We start from the raw sequence: 19744 nt of genomic DNA, 5'->3' as shown, positions 1-19744 counted from the left end.
TATGTATATTTTTGTCATATTAGAACAAAAATGTCCATATTTAAAGTCATTTTCCCATATCTCCTTTATTTACCAACTGATTATTATAAAACTTGATATTGAGTCATTTTTTCCTTAATTTGAGGCCCTAAACAGTAGCTTAAGTAGTTTAAGCCTAAATCTGGCACTGCCCTGAACATCTACACAGATTGGCACTTAGATCAACCTAACCCTAATTCACTTGATCTAAATGTAACATATGTAAGTACTCAATGTAACTGCTTTTGACTGCCTTTGCACTCTTGCTTCCAGTTTGTGTTGTGGCTTAGCCAAATGATGAGGCCAGCAAAGGCAGCCACATCCAGCATATTAAAAAATAGTGTCATTTTTGCCACCTGTTGATTTTCCATCTGCAAGTGGTCATATGGATTAATTGGTCAAGGTTATCCACCCCACCCTTGTTTTTATTATAGTCATGATGATGCCCAGCTTTCTTTGCTCTCTACCCACTGACAGGTCAGGCTGCATGCTTGACAGCAACAGCACAAATTTGGACATTTTTGGATCATAGGAAACTAGGGTGAGTTCCCCATCAAAAGCAAAAACGGATTGAAAAGTTTCCCTTCTTCAATTTGCTTGCATTTCATTTGGGATATTGACCCTGTTTTTTTTCCAAATTGTACCCACATAGATCAAGTCCTGCTGTATCAGTCTTTCTGCCAGGTCAATACTTGTGAAGAAATTGTCACCCACAATATTCCTTCCTGTCTTGTACCAGGGATGAATCAGTTTTTCAATGACCTGGGTACCAGAATTACCTTGGCATGGGGCTTCTGGTTGGTTGCCCAGGTAGATGCCTCCAGACAGTGGGAATGATGTTGCTGCATCACAGCACCACCAAATTTTCAAGCCATATTTGGCAGGCTTCCTCCAGTGCCGTGTGCACACTTTGGTATAGACCACTCAGCAGTAGGAGGCCAATGTAGGCTTTCAGCACTGTCTCTAGCTTTTTTCAACCCTTTCTATTTTCAGGATGGTTCTCATTCCACTCCCTGAATCTTCTTTCTGCCTCTCTATTTGTTTCTCTTTTTATAACAGTCAAGATATCTTGGGAGAGAAACAGGTGGAATGTTTCCACCACTGTGTCTTCATTACTTTCTTGTGTTGGCCCAGCACCTTCATGGACTATGTCTTTGGCTGTTCTCTGATGATGTATAGTTTTGGACTTTTTCCCCACACCCTGCCATTCCTTCCTCTAAAGGTGTCATCATCTGCAATGTTTTCTGGGGATGGTGGCAGTGGTTCTCCTCCACATCCAGCTGTAGCTCTCCTCAGTCTTCCATGGTGGTCCCGGGCTGGTCCTCTTCCCTTTCCCACTGGAAGTGTTGCTGTCACTTCTGCTTGTGGCACCAACTCCTCCTCATCTGAGCTGGATGGCGCTTCCATAGACACATGGTCTTCTTGCTCTTAACAATCTCCCATGTCTGGAACAAAGTCAGCATCCTCACTGCCTTGGGATAAGATTTCATCAGTGGATAATCCTGTCCACCTATGCTGTCACAGAAGCAATTCCACCTTGCCCTATGGCAGCATAGGTAGCACCCTCTCCTCCTGGGCACAGAAGCCAAAGACAAGCATCCACCCTGTTCAACCCCTGTCACACCCAAATCCATCCAAGGGGCAGGTGCAGCATAATTTTGCCATGAGAAAAGGGTGCAGGAGTGGATTTGGGTGTGACACGGATTTTTTGTTTTGTTTTGTTTTGTTTTTGGGGTGGGAGGTTGGCAAAGGACAGGGTGTCTTGATGACCTTACAGGCTGAAAATAAAGTGGTTAGCAAAAGGGATTACCACATCTGCAAAAGTAGAGTGGAGTATGGCCATCCATTAGTTACCATGGATACCTGAAGTGGACATGAATGAGGTGTGAATGAATGCTGACCTTTCAGATGCATCTACCCAAAGTGGCCAAACAGGTCTAGGCCTGTCATTTATACAGAAATTGCATTGGGGTAACAAATTACCCCAGTGCATTAACACTGACTTGGGTTAAGTTGTTACAGCATATGGAAAAACACATTCACACCTGGGGTAATGTTACTTTGGGCAGTTTGTCATCCCCAGAAAGCAAACCATTCATGTAAGCTGACTGTTATTTGGAGATATTGTGCACTGTGGTGCCAGTGACAATGTCCTAAAAAGAATTTTTTTTAGAATGAATTAACTTTAAGGTACTGCACAAAATATGCATCTGGGGTAGGAAATTACCTCATGGGAATGCCTGAAGGTTAAAAAAGTAACAGTGACGTAGCCAGTGAGAGAAAAGGAAAGACTGCATACCCTTTTTTAGCACAATGACATACTATTAAGTCCTTGTGAATATTTCATTAAAAAATAGCGTAACCTTTCTTAAGAAGGACACTGCTTCTGATAAGAACAATTTCAACCTTAGACTTCCCCTTGATTCTGTACTTTTTGGACTCAGAGGAACATAATCCATTCAGCCGAACGACCCACACTCCCACATGTGAATCAAAGGAAGCTTTCTTCTCCCTCTCATTTATAAAGATATTCTCTTTCATTTTCACCTCCTTTTTCCAGTTGAAATCTGTAACTCAACAGAAGTTTAGCGTATATAGATCACTTTCAAAATGGCCAAAACCAATTTAAGATAACCTAGATGGATGTAGTACCAGACTTAACTGATTTATCTTAAATCAGTTTATTGAACTTGTCTCCCAGATCCCTTCCAGATTAAAGTTAATCCAGCATCCCAGGATGCTTTGCACCTCCCATGCAAACCCCCTCACCCCCACAGGGTGGGCAAGCTGAGCAGGGAGATGTGCTCTACCATCCCACAGCTTTTGGTCTAGGCCAATGGCTGCATTTCTGGAATCAAAAGTGAAAGTCTGTTCACTTGCTTACCAGTTTCATCCTCGCAGCTTAGAATAACCTGCAAAGATGGAATCAATTCAGCCTCAGGCTTTTTGACTGCCTGTCCTTAGCCTAGGTCTTCACTTCTACTGTTTTGTACACTATAAGGCACCTTGTCCAAGCCCTTTCTTCAGACACTCCCTTTCTAATAAGGGTTCCACATCTCTTCACTACAACTGCAACATGATGCAGTTTCCATGCTTCACTTAACTGAAACACAGTGAGTGACATGCTCCTTTGCCCCCGCTGGTTACTGGACTTATAACTACTATTCTGTAGCCTTAGGTCAATAATCACTCATCTGAGAAAACTCAGATTAAGAAAATGGAGAAGAAAAACCCTAGACAAATCTTATTTCTATTGGAAGGGCAAATAAAGTTACAGGGGAAGAGTAGGAAACAGTGTCTCCTCCTTATCCCCTCACTTTAGTTACATGCCTGGGGTCCTCTTATATGGGGATGGAAATGAAATACAGATGAATAAAAGCATAACTAGTATTATACACTTGTACAATACAATGCCAAACAGTTCAATATTTATAAATATATAATGTTTTTGATTAAGCTGTAAAATCTTTTACTTAAACTTTCATCCAGCCTGAGGATGAAGTCTCTCTTTCTGTGGAAATAAATAGGATTTAAAAAATTTATACAAAAAGGAAAAGAACTTTGGTGTAACCATGAGTCACTGCAATTTTAACACCAAGCGGATGGGCCATTATTCTTGATACTAAAACGACCTGGTTTTTATTCTAGGTTTTGCCACTGATCTCAAAGGATGGCTTGGACCACTCATTCAACTTCCTTGTACTTTTGTTTTTTCCTACCATTCTTTCTCTACTTGGTCTATTTAGAGTGTAAGCTTTTCACAGAGGACTTTCTCTTCCTCTTTATACTGCACCTAGCACAAGGAGTTTCCAATCTCAGCTGAGGCCACAAAGCATTACCATAAGACAATGAAACAGTCAACAACAGTAGCTAATAATTTATTTCCACCTATGCTTAGACAGGTGAAGGTAACAAAATTTCCAATTTGCCCTTGTTTTCCTCCCCCACCTGCAAAGATGTAGGAACAATTTCAATGGTGTAAACTCTACTTGCAAAATTGATGACAGCCTTTGAAAGTGTCTCTCTAGGAATGTTAAACTAAGCAGTAATTTCCTATTAATAAAATGTAACAAAACTCTGAATTCTATGCCAAGCCTCCCTCTCCCCAATAAAAAACAAAACAACCTCCTTTTAATCTCATTGGATGCACGGGCTGTGCTTGAATTATTTTCTTTAAAAAACACATAAAATATCCCACTTCTTAGGAGGAATTTGTATCATCCTAAGTTATAAGACTGAATAAATTGCTTCATAGGAGCATGTACTTAGTTTTTTAATTATGCAATATTTAAGTATAAACAAGCGATTGAAATTAGAAAAGATTCCAAAGCAACTTGCTTGTTGCTGCCATTTTTTATTAATTCCTCAGAAGAAACAAATCCCGTGGCCACTCATAAAGCATCTTTTTCTTCAGTTGAAAAGGAGTATTTGAACATACAGAATAAAGCTCAAATCTGTCATCCCCAACAGAAAACAGTGCTTTTGAAGCTTCAGAAATGCCATAGAGATTTGCTTCTACTGAGGAACCAATCCAAAGTGGTATTCAAGATTTCATGGGTCTTGTGGAACATTGCCCATCTCTGTATTTTTTCCAACAGGGACAGAACTTTTTAAAGATTCTTGGCATTGTTTTGTTTTGTTTCTGACTTTCATATGGGGTAAGAAATCCTGGCTTCTCTACTTGACTCTTTCCATTTCAGAATAGTCTTTCTGAGCTTATTGTAAAGCTTGCAATTTTTTTATTAGGAGTCAGAAAAACATAACTAAGTATTTGTGATATCCTTAGAAAGAATAAAGGTTGTCCAGAACTATAAACATTATTTTCTGTCTTTAACAGAATGGGACTCTGTGAAGGCTATGAATGACAAAGGTGAAAGTAAATATGAAGGCTGCAATCAGGGAGAAAGCTTCATAATATTACCGAACACTGAATTTAGTAAATGCATGTCCTTCAAGCCCTGGTGAAGTATAGAATACAATAACAAAAAAATTTGAAAAGAACTGTGGATCCCTGATGTAATTCTGCTACTGGCCTCAATGAAACTACATCAGAGATGAATACAACCATCTATCTGCTAATCACCAACAACAACTCAGGTATCCCTCTCTGAGAATTATCCAGTGAATAAAGGCAGCAAGCAATGTTTATCCCACATGGCATTTATAATAAATTGCTACTGAACCTGCACAAAAATCTCAGAGAATGCATTAGGGTAGATCAGATATATTTTGTCAGTCTGCAGTCCCAGCAGCTTAGCAGAATTTATAAAGCAGATATGAAGAAGGAAATGGAATGCAGCTACAATACTTCATCCTCACTTTACTTAAATGAAATAGAAGTCCAGCTGTACCTCTACAGTCATATTTCCTGGCTGCTGTGGCTCTGCACAGCTCTACTGACGTGAACACAGATTTCCTGATCTATACCAATTGAAAAGCAAGCATTATGCTCACAAAATATGGGTGGAAGCTTTCACTGGTATTTTCAGATAGGCAAAATTGAGTGGGTGCTACTCTGAATTCCAAGTTAGTTGTGAATTTCTCAGCATAAGGATTGTTTTATGCTGTAGCAATGGGCCAGATATTGAAACTTCCTATGCCCTTGAATTGACATTTATTTTGCAAGTGGTACAAATGCAGAAACCTAAAAAACTGGCTCATCAGAATTAGCCATACACCTTGCATCCAACTATGGCAAGCCAGGCCCTGGTGTGGCCAAATCATCCCCCTAGTAGCCACCAGGATCCCTCCTTACTTGTCCCTTCTGACCTCTCAGGGGCCTACCCTGTCTCCTCTCCTGCCATGTGTTGATGTTATCATTGGACAGGCAAGCTTCCCCTACAGGTTAGGGAGTTTTGCTTCAGGTCTTAGATCCTTATCTGAGCTGCAGCCCCCCGGCCTTAGCCCACTTGATTCTGGCTATGTCCCTTTACCAGAGGTCCTCTGTCTCAGAACCCTAGGCTTCTGGGCCTCAGCTCCAGCCTCACACTCATGGGCCCTAGACCTCTCAGCCTGTCTTGCCCTGACAAGCCCCGGGCCCCTTGGCCTCTGTCTCACCCTTGTGGGGTCTGGTCTCTGTGCTCATGCCCTCAGTCTGTGTGGCTTCAGACCCTCCTTCCACTTCTGTACCTTCCAGGGTCTGGGCCCATGTCCACAGTGTAATTGGTACAGGCATCAATACTCTGTTGTAATAGCAATACACCCCTGGGCACTTCTAGTTTTCCAATTCAAACTTCAACACAATAAAAAATATAAGCAACTGCTTCTAAACAAAAGAAATTCTGCTGCCTGGTAATGCAGGGGCTTCCTTGCAGCTCCCCGCAATCTGGAGTCACCAATTTCATAGACATTAGGGCTGGATGGGACCTCATAAGATCATCAGATCCAGCACCCTACCCAAGGGGCAGGAAGTCAGCTAGGGTAAAAGGATCCCAGCAAGATAAACATCCAAATGTTTCTTGAAAGTGTCCAGAGCAGGTGCTTGCACCACCTCTGGGGGGACTTTGTTCCAGGTCTTGGGGGCTTGGACAGTAAAGAAATTTTTCCTTATGTCCAGCCTAAACCAGTCTTGCAGGACCTTGTGACTGCTGGACCTTGTCATCCCTTGGGGTGCTCTGGTGACCAGGTGTTCCCCCAGATCCTGATGCACATACCTTATGTACTTATAGGCTGCCACCAAGTCAACCCTGAGCCTCCGCTTCTCCAGGCTGAAGAGTCCCATAGTTTGCAGGCTCTCTTCATAAGGCCTATTCTCTTGCCCTCTGATTATGCACATGGCTCTCCTCTGGACTCTTTCAAGCTTCTCCATGTCCTTCTCCACCAAGGCTGAGTACAGTGGGAGGATGACATTCTGGGTCTTGCTTGAGATGTTTCAGTAGATGCAAGCCAGAGTTTTGTTCACTTGGCCAACTGTGGTATCGCATTGGTGATTTATATTAATTTTGTGGTCAATCATGACCCCCAAGTCTCTTTTGGTCACGGTGCTAGTAAGTGTAGCATTGCTGAGCCTATAAGTGTGATTCAGGATTTTATTCTGAAGGTGGAGAACCTTGCATTTCTCCATATTTAATGCCATCAGGCTTTCGTCCGCCCACCGTATAAACCTATCAAAGTTGGCCTGGATCACCAGCCTATTCTCAAGTGTGAAGGCTCTTTCTCAGAGTTTGGTGTCATCAGCAAATTTGACAAGTCCACTTTTGACACCAGTGTCCAGATTGTTTATGAAAACATTAAAGAGTACAGAACTGAGAATGGAGCCTTGGGGGACACCACTAGTCACTGAGTGCCATGTTTATTCGGTTCTGTCAACTACCACTCTCTGGGCCCAACCTCAGAGACAGTTCCCCAGCCATATTAGACTGTGAAATAGTCGAGGCCACAGTTGCCCAATTTTTCCATGAGGACATCATGGCACACCAGGTCAAAGGCTTTTTTAAAGTCCAAATATATGACATCAATCTCTTCCCTTTTGTTCAGGCAATAGGTCACCTGGCCATAGAAGGAAATAAGACTGGTCAAGCAAGACCTACTCACAACAAACCCATGCTGGCTATCCCTCAGAATGTTACCTTCTGTTAGCCTGTCAAGAATGGTTTCTTTGATATTTTTTTCCAAAATCTTCCCATGGATTGAGGTCAAACAGATTGGCTAGGGACTTTCCTCCATTTCTTCAAGATGGGCACCACATTGGCCCTCTTCCAACCTTCAGGTACTTTGCCCGAGCGCCATGAGTTCTCAAATATCCTTGCCAGTGGTTGCGCTATGATGTCTTCTGGTTCCTTTAGCACTCTGGGATGCAATCTATCTGGACCATCTGATTTATAGGGGTCCAGCCTCTCAAGCTGTTCTCTCACAAGATCCATGCCAATGGGAGGCATATATTCATGTTTACATCTCACATCATGTTAGGCAAGGTGGTCCCTTTGGGCTGGTAAAAAACTGATGCAAAGTAATATCAAGCAGATTGGCTTTTTCCTGGGTGTCGGTACTCAGCTACCCCAGCTGGTTTAGCAGGGGTGCAATGTTGCCCTTGTTTTTCTTTCAACTCCCCACATATCTGAAGAAGGACTTTTTATTGTCCTTGATTCAGTTGCAGCCATGGCTTTTCTAGTTCACTCCCTGCAGGAGTGGACCAGTGCAGTATACTCCTCCTTAGTGGCATTTCCTGTCCTCCATTCATTATATGCCTCTCTTTTTAGACTTAGGAGGTCCACAAGATCCCTGTTGAGCCAAGGGGGTTGTTGAGCCCTTTTACCACCTTTGCTATGGGTGGGAATGGACTCCCCTTGTGCTTCTAGGATCACTTCCTTAAGGAGCAACCACTCATCATGAACTCCCTTCCCTATGAAATCATGGCCTCTCAGGGCCTCCTGAGCTTATGAAAATCAGGTTTCCTAAAGTCAAGGACTACTGCGTTGCTGGCTGACTTGCCAGCTTTATGATAGATAGTGAAAGTGATCAATTTGTGGTCACTGTCACCCAGCTTCCTTTTGATTCTTGGTTCACAGATTAGATCATCCCCTTTGGCCAGTACCAGGTCCAGCAGCACCTTGCCTCTTGTTGGCCCATAAACTTCTTGGGACAGGTAGACCTCATCCATGCGTGTAAGGAAGCTTTGTGACTGATCGGATTTGGCAAGTGCTCATCCCATGAGATGTCCAAGTAGCTGAAGTCTCCCATGATGACCATGCACCAAGAGCATGCAGCCTTGGCCAGTTCCCTGATAAATTCTTGGTCATGCACTTGTTCCTAATTTGGAGGTCTGTAGTAGACTTCAAGCATTGTATCCCCTTCACTACGTTCCCTTTGTATTCTAACCCAAAGGGTCTCCAGTCATCTTTACTGGGTGCCAGTTTCAGCTTGTAGGGATATACATCTCTCCTTCACATAGAGAGCTACACTCACACCCCTTTTGTCATCATGAACTCTCCGGCATAGGATATAGCCATTTATACCAGTAGGACAGTTATAGGAAGAATCCCACCAGGTCTTCGTGATTTCTATGAGATCATAGTCATTTCTGTTTAGCAGAAGGACTAGTACCTTCTGTTTATTCCCCAAACTCCTAGCATTAGTGTACAGGCACTTAAGTATGCCAGTGGAGGCTCCAGGCTTCCTTGTACTCATGGAGAAGCCCTGTTCCTGGAGTTGGTTCCCTTGAGCAACCTAACCTGCTGGTTTTGTGGTTGATGCTTGGTGAGCTTGCTCTGGACTGTCCATCCCCCGGAGTCCTTCCTTGGCCAGTCACACCACCCTCTCCTGAGGCCTCAGCCATGGTCCTGGTTTTATAAGGGCTCTAACCCATTTCTGGGTTACCTGACCCACTACTTCAGTGCCAGGCCTGACAATCACTGGCCTCACTGTGCTGGCCATACTTGGGACTGGTGACTATTTCATTAAAGTACTCTCCACCACTATTAGTCCCTCCAGGGGGCTGGAGCCAGCCAGCTGCATCCTGGCTCCCCCTCTCAGTAATGGGATAGTGGCTCCATTAACTGACACCTGCATAGCAATGAATGAACCATCTTCATTGTTACTTAGCTGACAAGTAACACGTAGAATGTAGAACCATCCCCATGTTGGGCAACGAGCTAACAAATACCAACATTTTAGTTGCTTGATTTAAGCCTACCAAAGGCTTCACTTGCAGCAGGAGTAGCTCCTGTTTATTTTCTAATATTTTACTGGCTACTGACCTTTCCATACATTGGTCCTCCCATATACTTGCCCTTTGGGTATTAGTCAGCAACTCCTTCACCCCTAACATACATATGGTCAGAGAAGGGAGTATACTACGAAAAGATTACATTCACTCTTTTCAGATTCTTCAATCTTACAAAGGCCTAGGGTGCTAAAAGGTCATAATTAGGCATCTCGTGCCTAAAAACAAAGACCCTTTAAGTTATTCTCTCCTTAACCCCCTTCGTCAGCAGTCTTCCATCTCATTCAACTGACTTTCTGCCTCCCCACTAGTTTCCCTACTTATCTGCAGGCAACTTTCCAGGCTTTTATAGTTTTTACTTCCTCCTGTCACTCCCTCTGATGACTGCAGTAAACCATGAACACTGGAAGAAGCCATTCTATACTAGGTACTTTTAGGTAGTCTATTTTAGATGTTATACCACCCCTGTTCTGTCCCTGTAGGATCCCTCTCCTACCATGAGTCTTTTGGGTATTTGTGGAAAAGTTCTTATAATAGGGCAGGGATGTCATACTCCCTGCTTAGAGGTGAACTACTAGAAAATTAGGACATGCCTGCTATGGCCTCCATGTACTAGGTCTGTCCCTCTGTCATACTTTTTGGGTGCATCTACATGAGATGCTTTACCATGCAATAGCATAGTTTACTGCACAGCAAATATGCACATCTATATGTGCTCATGCTTACTGCACAGTAAACCATTGCTCACAAGTAAATTTGCCACCTGCAAATGCAAGTAGAAAATTTACTTGTGAGTAGTTACTGTGCAGTAACACAAGTGCAGATGTGAACCAGGAGCAAATTTGCTTTTAGTAAGCCCTGCCACTTGGGGATCTGCCTTACTACAGCCCCAGGGCCCCTGGGCTGGGAGTTTCTCCTGACCCAGTCACAGTCCATTAAAAGCCTGAAAGCACATTGAGCCCTAGGACACATGAGCAGGGAGCTTGGGGCAACTTCTGGCCACTGCTGTCCCCGCAAAGGCTGCAATCTACCTGTGGCAGCCTCTATGCACCCAGGTGCCACTGCCTGGAACCACAGTGCTACACAGCTACCAAGCCTGTATCATCCAGGCCTGCAGGCTGCTTCAGGCTTCTACCAGGCCTGCCAGCACCCAGTCCCAGCTGCAGACATCTCCTGGTCACTGAGACCAGGTCCAGCAGCCCACAGCCAAACCCCAGCAGCCTGCCTACAGCCTGCGGGTGCTGTAGGCTGTTGCCTCACTGTGCAGCTGCTAGTCCCATGCTGTGCCCCTGTGCTGGGCACTGCAAGTGTGTATGTACAAGGGGCTGTCAGGCTGGATGTGGGAGCACAGGCACAGCTGGTTGGTACAGTAGTGCCACATAAAGGTCAGGGCCTTGCAGGCACAGTGGGTTACAGTCACTGACCACAACAATCAGTCAGGGAGTGCCACATTGGTCAGGGAGTATCAGATTTCCTACCTGCAAATGAAAGTAGCCAGTAGTTTGAGGAGCCCAGGCCAGCACTTTCCTGATAGCTCCAAGACCAAAGCCCTAGCCACAAAGTATGGCTGGCCATATTACTACTGGATGCCAGAAGCACCAGTTCCTCCCTTGGGAGTGGGGAGGCCTGCCCAGCACCTACATGCCACATCCTGACATTTGACAAGTCTGCTGGGAGAGACATGTTGTCACCACTAGCTAGGACCTACTAGAGCCACCAGGCATGCCAGCCCGGCCCATGTGGTAAGAACCATACTGGGGGAGAGGGCCCCCTCCACCCCAGCCTCTGCCCCAAGCTTTGGCCCCTGCCCCAACTCCTTGCCTGGTCCAGCCACCCTCCCCTAGATCCTAGGTTTTCCCCACACCCTCCACAGCACAGAGATGGGAGAGTGCACACCTTTTTTGAGCAGCCCCTGCCCCTGTAGCTAGGTAAGCACGGGTCTCACACACTGAGGAACATGTCAATGTCGATGCTGGCAGTGATGTCCTCCTTGGCTGCAAGGAGAAGGCTGTGGCGGAGGTTACAGGACAGCCCAGGCTTGTCCCCCACAACACTGAATCTCAGGTTCCCAAACCAGGTGTGAAGGTGCACCTGGGGTACCATGGTGATCAGCAGCAGCAAGGCATAGTGGGTCAGACACCCCTTGGTCTGTGCAAACAACTCCTCACATTGCATCCAGGACACACACAGCAGGGACATGCTTGGAGCCCAGAGTGGGTGTAGGGGGGAGCTGGCCCCAGGGCACTTCTCTGTAGAGTCCCCCTGTGGAGACGCAGGGGCATGGGCAGCTCCACGTCCCAGTCATCCAGGAGACCCATGCCCCCTGAGCTCAGGTGCTGTGGGCTTGGTGGCAGCACAGTAGGTAGGCTGGTCTGAAGGAGGAGAAGGGGTAAGAGGGGATCTGGAGCTACAGCAGCAAGTGCTTCCAGGATTCTGGCCTAACCCAGCCTGGATAGGGGGTGGAGGAGGCAGGCTGCCTGCAGTCAGCAGCCAGTGGCCCTTTGGCCCATGGAGAGTGAGCAGCGATGAGGGGCTCATCCAGCCGCTGCCTGGGCTTGGGCCAGGGCTTGCCCGGATGATTTATCATGGACCCTAGGCATCTGTGCATGCACTACCCCCAATCTGAGGCTGGACAGCACATGGGCCCTTGGTACAGAATATCTTATCTCAGAAATGTTGCAAACTCTCACAAACAGTTTCTTTCTCATGGCTCTGCAGGTCCTGCATCTGCATGTGGGAGAGAGGCTTCAGCTGGCAGCCAAGATGGAGCCTCAGGATCACCACTGCCCATGTCGGGGGCCCTGCAGATGTGCCAGCTCTGCAGAAGGAGGACCCAGGACTGGACCCTCCTCCTGGACCAGCTGGCAGACTTATGGCTGTGGTGGCCAGAGGACATTTCCCACCAGGACAGGTGGTGAGTAGAGGACATTGCCCATGAGGATGCACAGGACCAGGTGGACCAGAAATTCAGGACACAGATCCTGGCCCTAGAGCAGAAGTGCATGGAGGCCCTGTGTGAGCAGGGTGAGCTCAAGGCCAGGGTAATGGAGCTACAGAGGACTGCCAGGTGCTGGACACCTTCATGGCCCTGGTGGTTGTCTTCATGCTGCCCACTGCCCTGCCCCTGACCACAGCCCCACCTGCCTCTTAGCAGCCATCTGCTGCCCAGCACCAGGCCTGTGCATGTGCCTGGGTGGAGGCCCCACACTGGCCCCCACTCCAGGTCCTGTGCTTGGACCCAGCTCCACTGCTTTCTCCAGCTCCACGAGTGCAGATCTGAGGTTGCCTACAGCTAGGACAGGACCACATGCCATCCCTTTTAGCCTTGGCTGCTGAAGGGGGAGCCACCTGCAGTGAGGGACCAGCAGCTTCCATCACACCTAGGCAAGCCCAACCCACTGGGCTTCCGATGGCGTGCGCACCCATGAGGGAATGGTCAGAGGCCAGGGTGCTGGCCACCTGTCCCCAGGCTCCAACCCTAGGCACCCTATGGCCACTCACCCCAGGAGGGCACACACACACGCTACATTGTATATAGCTCACATAAGGAAGAGAGTGTCTGATTGTTTGTGGGTGGCGTGGGTGGTGGAGGGGCTCTGTTGCTGGGGAAGGAGGTTGGAGGTGGGGGTCTATTTGTAGTGAGGGCAATAAAGTTTTTTCCTGAGAACTGCCTGTAGTAAGCATGGTGCTAGGGGTGTGAGGTGGGGTGAGGGGGGCGCTGTGGGTGGCTATCCAGGTAGACTACAGTGAGGAGTGCAGAAGGAGGTGGTTGACCACCACCTTTCACACCCAGTGTCCTGACCCTCACTGGCAGGTGTGCAGCTCACCCGGGGCCTCGGTGGCAGGGGCCCATTGGAGCCAGCACCATGGCCAGCAGGAGCCCAGGGAACTGCACGTTGTTGCCATAGGCATGGGCTGGAGTAGCCAAGGCATGGGAAGACAGAGGCTGTGGTGAGAGAGCCACAGCATGCTGTTCCTGGCCCCTGCATGCTGTTCCTGGCAAGAAAAGTGCCTATCCAGGGAGTGGAACTGCCTTTTAAAGATGGCTACCAGCTGCTGGCAGGTGTGGCTGGAGCCTTGAGCTCCTTCTGGTGGTAGCAGGGTTCCATTACAGGACCACAGGAAGTAGGAGCAGTTTGCTGCTGGGAGAAGTTAATCTTTTGCCAAGTCCCTGCACATGTAGATGCATGGCTAGAAGCATTTACTTGTGAGTAGTTTACTTGCAAGTAAACTGGTCCTACATCTAATGCATGTGCAGATGCGCCCTTTGGCCACATCCAGAGAGTATGGCCATGCCATATGCAGCTGGCGCCACAGACACATCTGCAGCACTACATACTGCATGTACATGTGTTCTCTGCATTGCCAGGGAGCAGTTCAGAGGGGTTTTTTTACCCCTGGATATCCAGGGGTCAAAAAAAAAACCCAACAGGAAAAAGCAGAGTGGCACACATGGCAGCAGCCCCAGGAGGTCACCAGGATCCCAGTACTGGCCTGAGCCTCATGTACCCTACTCAGGGTAATTTGCCATTCGTACGAATGCATGTATTACTGGCATTACCCAGAGACAACTAACAGCATCACAAGGTGTACCACCACTAGTTGTCCCCAGGGAAGCAAACGTCTGGGTGTGGCCTTTGAGTAGCAGCATCAGTATTTGAACACATTTATTTTAGTTGCTGTACAATCTGTGAAGGCACAGTTTCTGCCCCTAAGCATTTGTATCCTTTTCCCCTCCTGTCATGTCTCTTCAGCACCATTTCAAATTTTCCATAAGGCAGAACTTGCCAGCTAGGGGAGCTCTCTTGCCAGCTTTGTCATTATTGGACCTCTAACTGAGACTCAGTTCAAAGACTCCCATCCTGTCCCAGTTTTATTGAGAAATTTTCGTTTTCCCTTTTCACAGAATGATAGAAACATAGGGCTGGAAAGAACCTCACAGGAGGTCATGTAATCCAACCCCTGCTCAGGACAGGATCATTCCTATCTAAAACATGCTAGACAAGTGTTTTTCTAGCCTATTCATAAAACTGCATGCAAACCTCCTTGCAAAACTACCAGGTACAATGCCCCAAAACACCAAGAACACTGTAACTTGCCACAGGTAAAAAGGAGGGATAAACAGACAGTTCCTTCTGTCTGTTAAATATATTTTGAAGAGATCTTAAGAAGAGGACCATGCCCCGCTACAGAGGACAGCATAAATATTACTGTTAACATTAAAAGAAGAGAAAGCTTGTGCCAGGGAACTATGCAAAGGAACATGATGGTTAGTTTTGTGCTCAGCCTGCTTGATTTCCAGTTGGAGTCCTAGTTGCTCATTCAGTATAACAAAGCACAACTATGTGTACAGCATACATGGCTTCGATTCTGTAAAAATCAAAGATTACAGAGGTTTCCTGATTTTTTATTACAGAGTTTGGAACAGGAATAAACTCCAGGGCTTTTATTGCATTTGGCAAGTTGGAAAACAGCTGCCTTTCACTTCTTAGAGTTACTCAACAACAAATAGTCCCCAAACAATTTACTTCTCTCATATATTTTGCAAGCACCTATTCTGCTTATGTACGCTTGAGGTTGCCTGCATTCAGCTTTAATTCAGCCATTCTGTGTTCTCACACTTTAGTCTCCATAGACAAGACTGTTGTTGACAGCCACTCTTGTTTGCTGCTTAAGTTCAGGAGCTCATTTATTTATCTTTACCTATGTTTAATCTTAAATTTGAGACTTTTGTATCCTTGGAGGCATCTGTTATCGAAACATGGAGTTAACTGAGTGGATCTTCTCTGGTACAGGTGACAGGAGGGATTACATTTGCAGACTGTGAGTGTGTTGTTTTTGGTGGTGCTTCTGTTACTTTGTTCTTTCTATTCATCTTAGTTTTCAGAGGCTCATGTTTGCAGTAGTGTCCAAGGGTGCCCTACTACAACTATGTTCAAACACCTGTAAAAGCCTAATACCCACATGGAACAGTTCACAACATGTTGGAAATGTGGGTGTTTTATAATCCTCCATCTCAGTTAGAACCCAACTGAGAGCAGAAAGAAATATGCATGCTGTTAAAAATGTACTCTGAAGCATGTCTTTTTTAGAATCCCTCCCTCCAATATATATTTTCTTCCTGCCTTGCAGTTTCTCAATGAGTTAGTTCTTCTCTCTGATAAAGCATACAGCTGCAGGCAATTAAACACTATAGAACTACTTCCTATCAGAAACTGCAGTTTTAAAGGTACCATAAATAAAAATAAATGCAGAAGGTTGTTTTTTTTTTTAAAAATGTGCAAAATTAACATAACATGCAAAGTTTCTTTTTATTGTTAAAGTTATTCTCCTTTTCCATTTGCTGCCTAATCTTTTTTAGCCAAGATACCAGCATTAAATATATTATGCTTCCAACCAACAGGCACTATGATCAAAATTATATTGTTAAACATAATAACTTATCTTCATGTACTTTCTGCAGAGTAAGTTACTCTTCGTCAAATGATTTTTTTCTTTTAACAAACAGCAGGGGTAGACACATTGACCAGAATAAAAATATCAAAGACAAGAGCTTGTGAAGCTGTTGGAAAACCAAATTTGAATCACAGATGCCTAAGATAGAAAAGGTCATCTATCCTATTTTTAAATATTTCAAGCAATGAAGATTCTCTCTAGTCCCTTAAGACTCCATTGTCTAATCCTGCTCACTCATAGATAGTTTTCCTTGTTATTACATCTACTTTTTATTTTAATTTCATCTGATTCCTCCTAATTATGACACTTAGTTTAATTCTCAATGAATTCATGGAATATATTTGTTATTCCAAATTGCTTTGCTTCACAGATAACTTATAAAACATTTTTTTTTGTATTTTTAAAAAATAAATCAGTATCATATTACTCATGATCAAATAAAGGAAGAGGAGTGAAAAAACTTGTCCAGTATTCCACAGATAGGCCTTAATTCAAAAAAGTAATTAATCATCCCATCTCAAAAGTGATGGTTCCAGTTGAATGTATATCCTTATCATGCTTTAAGTCCCAACTCACAGAGCATTTACCACAAAATTTGTAACAAAATTAGCCACATTAAATTTGAAGTTGTAGTTGGGTAATTCATTATATCTGATGTATTGTGTGAATATTTTGGTGAAAAAACTAATATAGGTATGAACTCAATCTACCTTTTTGAGACAAGGTTTTTAATGTTAAATCAAAATGTATTTGTGTTTCTACATACTAAAGCAAACTCTGCAGAAACCTGAACTGCATAAAAAGGATTTTAGGCCATAAACTAAAATTCTTTGAGGTATTGAGCAACAGATCAGCATAATCTGCCACCAGGTTGACCAAGTGCCAGTGGCGTTAATGGTGCCAAAGTTAGCTCACTTTGCTGATATCTATGGGAAGTAAATCAACATTCTGACAAGTCTTTTTATCCCTATTGTGGACCCCAGAATTCTGGCATGATGATGTAAACGTAAAGTTATAAAAAATATATTATGTTTAATTAAAATGAGAGACAGATACACGTTGAAATGTTCTGCTTTCTCTAGGACAGAATGAGAATATGGAGTTATTACAAAGCCTTCCATAAACATTAGGGCTGTCCAAAATGGCACTGTTTCATTATGACTTCAGTTTCAAGGTCTGGATGGAACATTGTTTTATATCGAATTTCATTTTAAGTCGAAACAGCCTCATTGTTTCACTTCATCGAAAAAGTGAGACTATTTTGATGCTGTTTTGATGTTTTGCCCTACCATAGGGCTGGGGAAAGGAACTCAGCCCAGCTGGGCTGAGTCACGCCCCCGGTGTGATCTAGTATGGGGGAAATGAGAGGTCAACCCAGCTGGGCTGACTTCTCACCCCCACATATTGAGCATGGAGAATGGGAAGGCAGCCCAGCTGGGCTGACTTCCCGTCCCCTGCCGGATCTTGCACTGGGGATGGGAAGTCAGCCCAGCTGAACTGATTTCCCATGCTCAGCACTATGGTCGAAACATTTTGACTTTCAAAACATTTTGACTAGCCTTATTTTGTTTCACTTTGATTTTCGTGTTTCAACCTTGAAATGAGTCAAAACAGTGTTGAAACGAAACGGATGGCGAAATTTCTCACAGCCCTAATAAACATGCACACTGCAATTACAAAATCTGTTACAATGCCTAACATAAATGATAGTACATGGCACTCAAGTTAAGTAATACAGAATGTCATTGTAAAGTGCCTACCATTGCTATAGTAATAGCGGTTTCTTCCTAGAAACCAAGGCTGGAGTTGTGATGCCAATACAATTAAATGAGAAAAAAGTTTTACACCATAATTTATAGGTAGGGCTATTACATGGCTAGAGCCTTGGCATATGGGAATTAAATATACCATACACATACAGAAAAAAGTGTGACTGCAGCTACAATTGTGTATGTACACATAATTATTTGTATGTGGGAAAAGAATGAATCCATCTGACACCAGAGTAAAAAGGTACACTAAGATCCGAGGTCAGATGCGATCTCAAGAGATCTGGAGGCATTTCAGAATATCTAACTGGTTTAGTCCTTTCTTCTCTACAGACTCCTTTCAACCTGTCCTTGAGCAATTCAGAGGAACAGATATTCAATTTATGTAAATGGAGCAATTGATCTAAATTGGTTTCAACAGAGCTATAAACATTTACACCAGCAAAAGGTCTGCCCTCAGAGACACCCTGTAACAAAGTACAGTTACAATAAAACAGTAAAGGGAAGAGCAGAAGCTAAGTTAACCAATCACAATAGAGCAGAGTAACAAGTAGCCAATTCTTGCACTGAGCATAACTTGCAAGCAATGCTCAAATGGAGTATTTTATTAAATAATTTAAAATGAAGACATTTTGTAAATTATTTGTAAATGGAATATTTTTGTTACATGTCAAAATTCACTGCGTTGTTCATTAAAAATAGTTGCCAAATTCTCTTTATATCAAGCATATGTCTATCATATGAATAAACTGAGCCAATTACAAAGGCTTTAAGCAATCCTCTAATGAGTTATGGTATGTGTGCATTTTGCATTATTTGTGTAGTGCTTCTGGCATCTCATAACTTATAACATGTCTGCTCTGTTGCAATGTTTAACATGTATTGTAGTTTTATATTTTTTTCTATTTATAACAGAAACTACTTATAGGACAGAAATGGTATCTGCATACAGTGCTTAACCAATAGAGGCTAAGTCCTGATTGGTTTCTTGAAGCAGGATGGTTTCACAAATAATGGGGTCTCAATGAATAAGCCCATTGTGTTTATTTAGATTATTTAGGCAGATCATTCTCCATATGGAACAAAATTCATGATTTAATACATGAAAACAAAAATCATGTAGCTGTTCAAAGTGTATTTAAATGTTTGGGAGCAGATTTTCAAAAGGTCCAAGTATTATAACTAATTCTTTTCTTGCTGAAGTGCTTGTGAGAACTTTTAAAAAGGCTACCACTGGTATATATAAACTTTTTTTTTTTTAAAGCATATAGCTGTCAATATGCATATTTTGAAACTTTCCTTAATAAGTGATTTCTTGCTGCCTGATTCAGGCAATTATTCCACAACACCAAAACTATATTTCCAAATGCTCAGTAGCAACATTTTTTTAAAAAGTATATTTTTGTTTATTAAATGATTCTTCATATGAAAAAGGAGGTGTGTATTTATTATCAGTGAGATGATGTACTTTTCTTACAACTGATAGAAGTTAGCTGATCTTATTAGCATTCATACACAGGTTGTTATTATGACTTCATATCTGAAAGAAAAGCAAATGTAATTGTTAGCTCTCCTTAAATATTATCTTTAAATTACTGATGCTGGGAAAAATACCTGCTGTTAAAAGGAATGTGGGCTATTTGATTTTCATTACTACCTTTTCCTTCCTTTCTGAAATTTTCTTACAGAAAAGCACACTTCTGTTTTTTATCTTTTTCCTAACCTTGTTTAACTGGGAGGTCCAAAGCAACATGATGCAGTTTCCCACCACATGAAATACTGGCTTATGATCCTACTACTTCTACTCCTACTCCTAGATGTGTATCAGCTGCAGACATCA

This window comes from Gavialis gangeticus, unplaced genomic scaffold, assembly GCF_001723915.1.
Source record: "Gavialis gangeticus isolate Ggan-Ray unplaced genomic scaffold, GavGan_comp1, whole genome shotgun sequence".
Lineage (NCBI taxonomy): Eukaryota > Metazoa > Chordata > Crocodylia > Gavialidae > Gavialis > Gavialis gangeticus.
The sequence above is the reverse complement of the archived record's forward strand: the minus strand, read 5'-3'. Positions refer to the sequence as shown.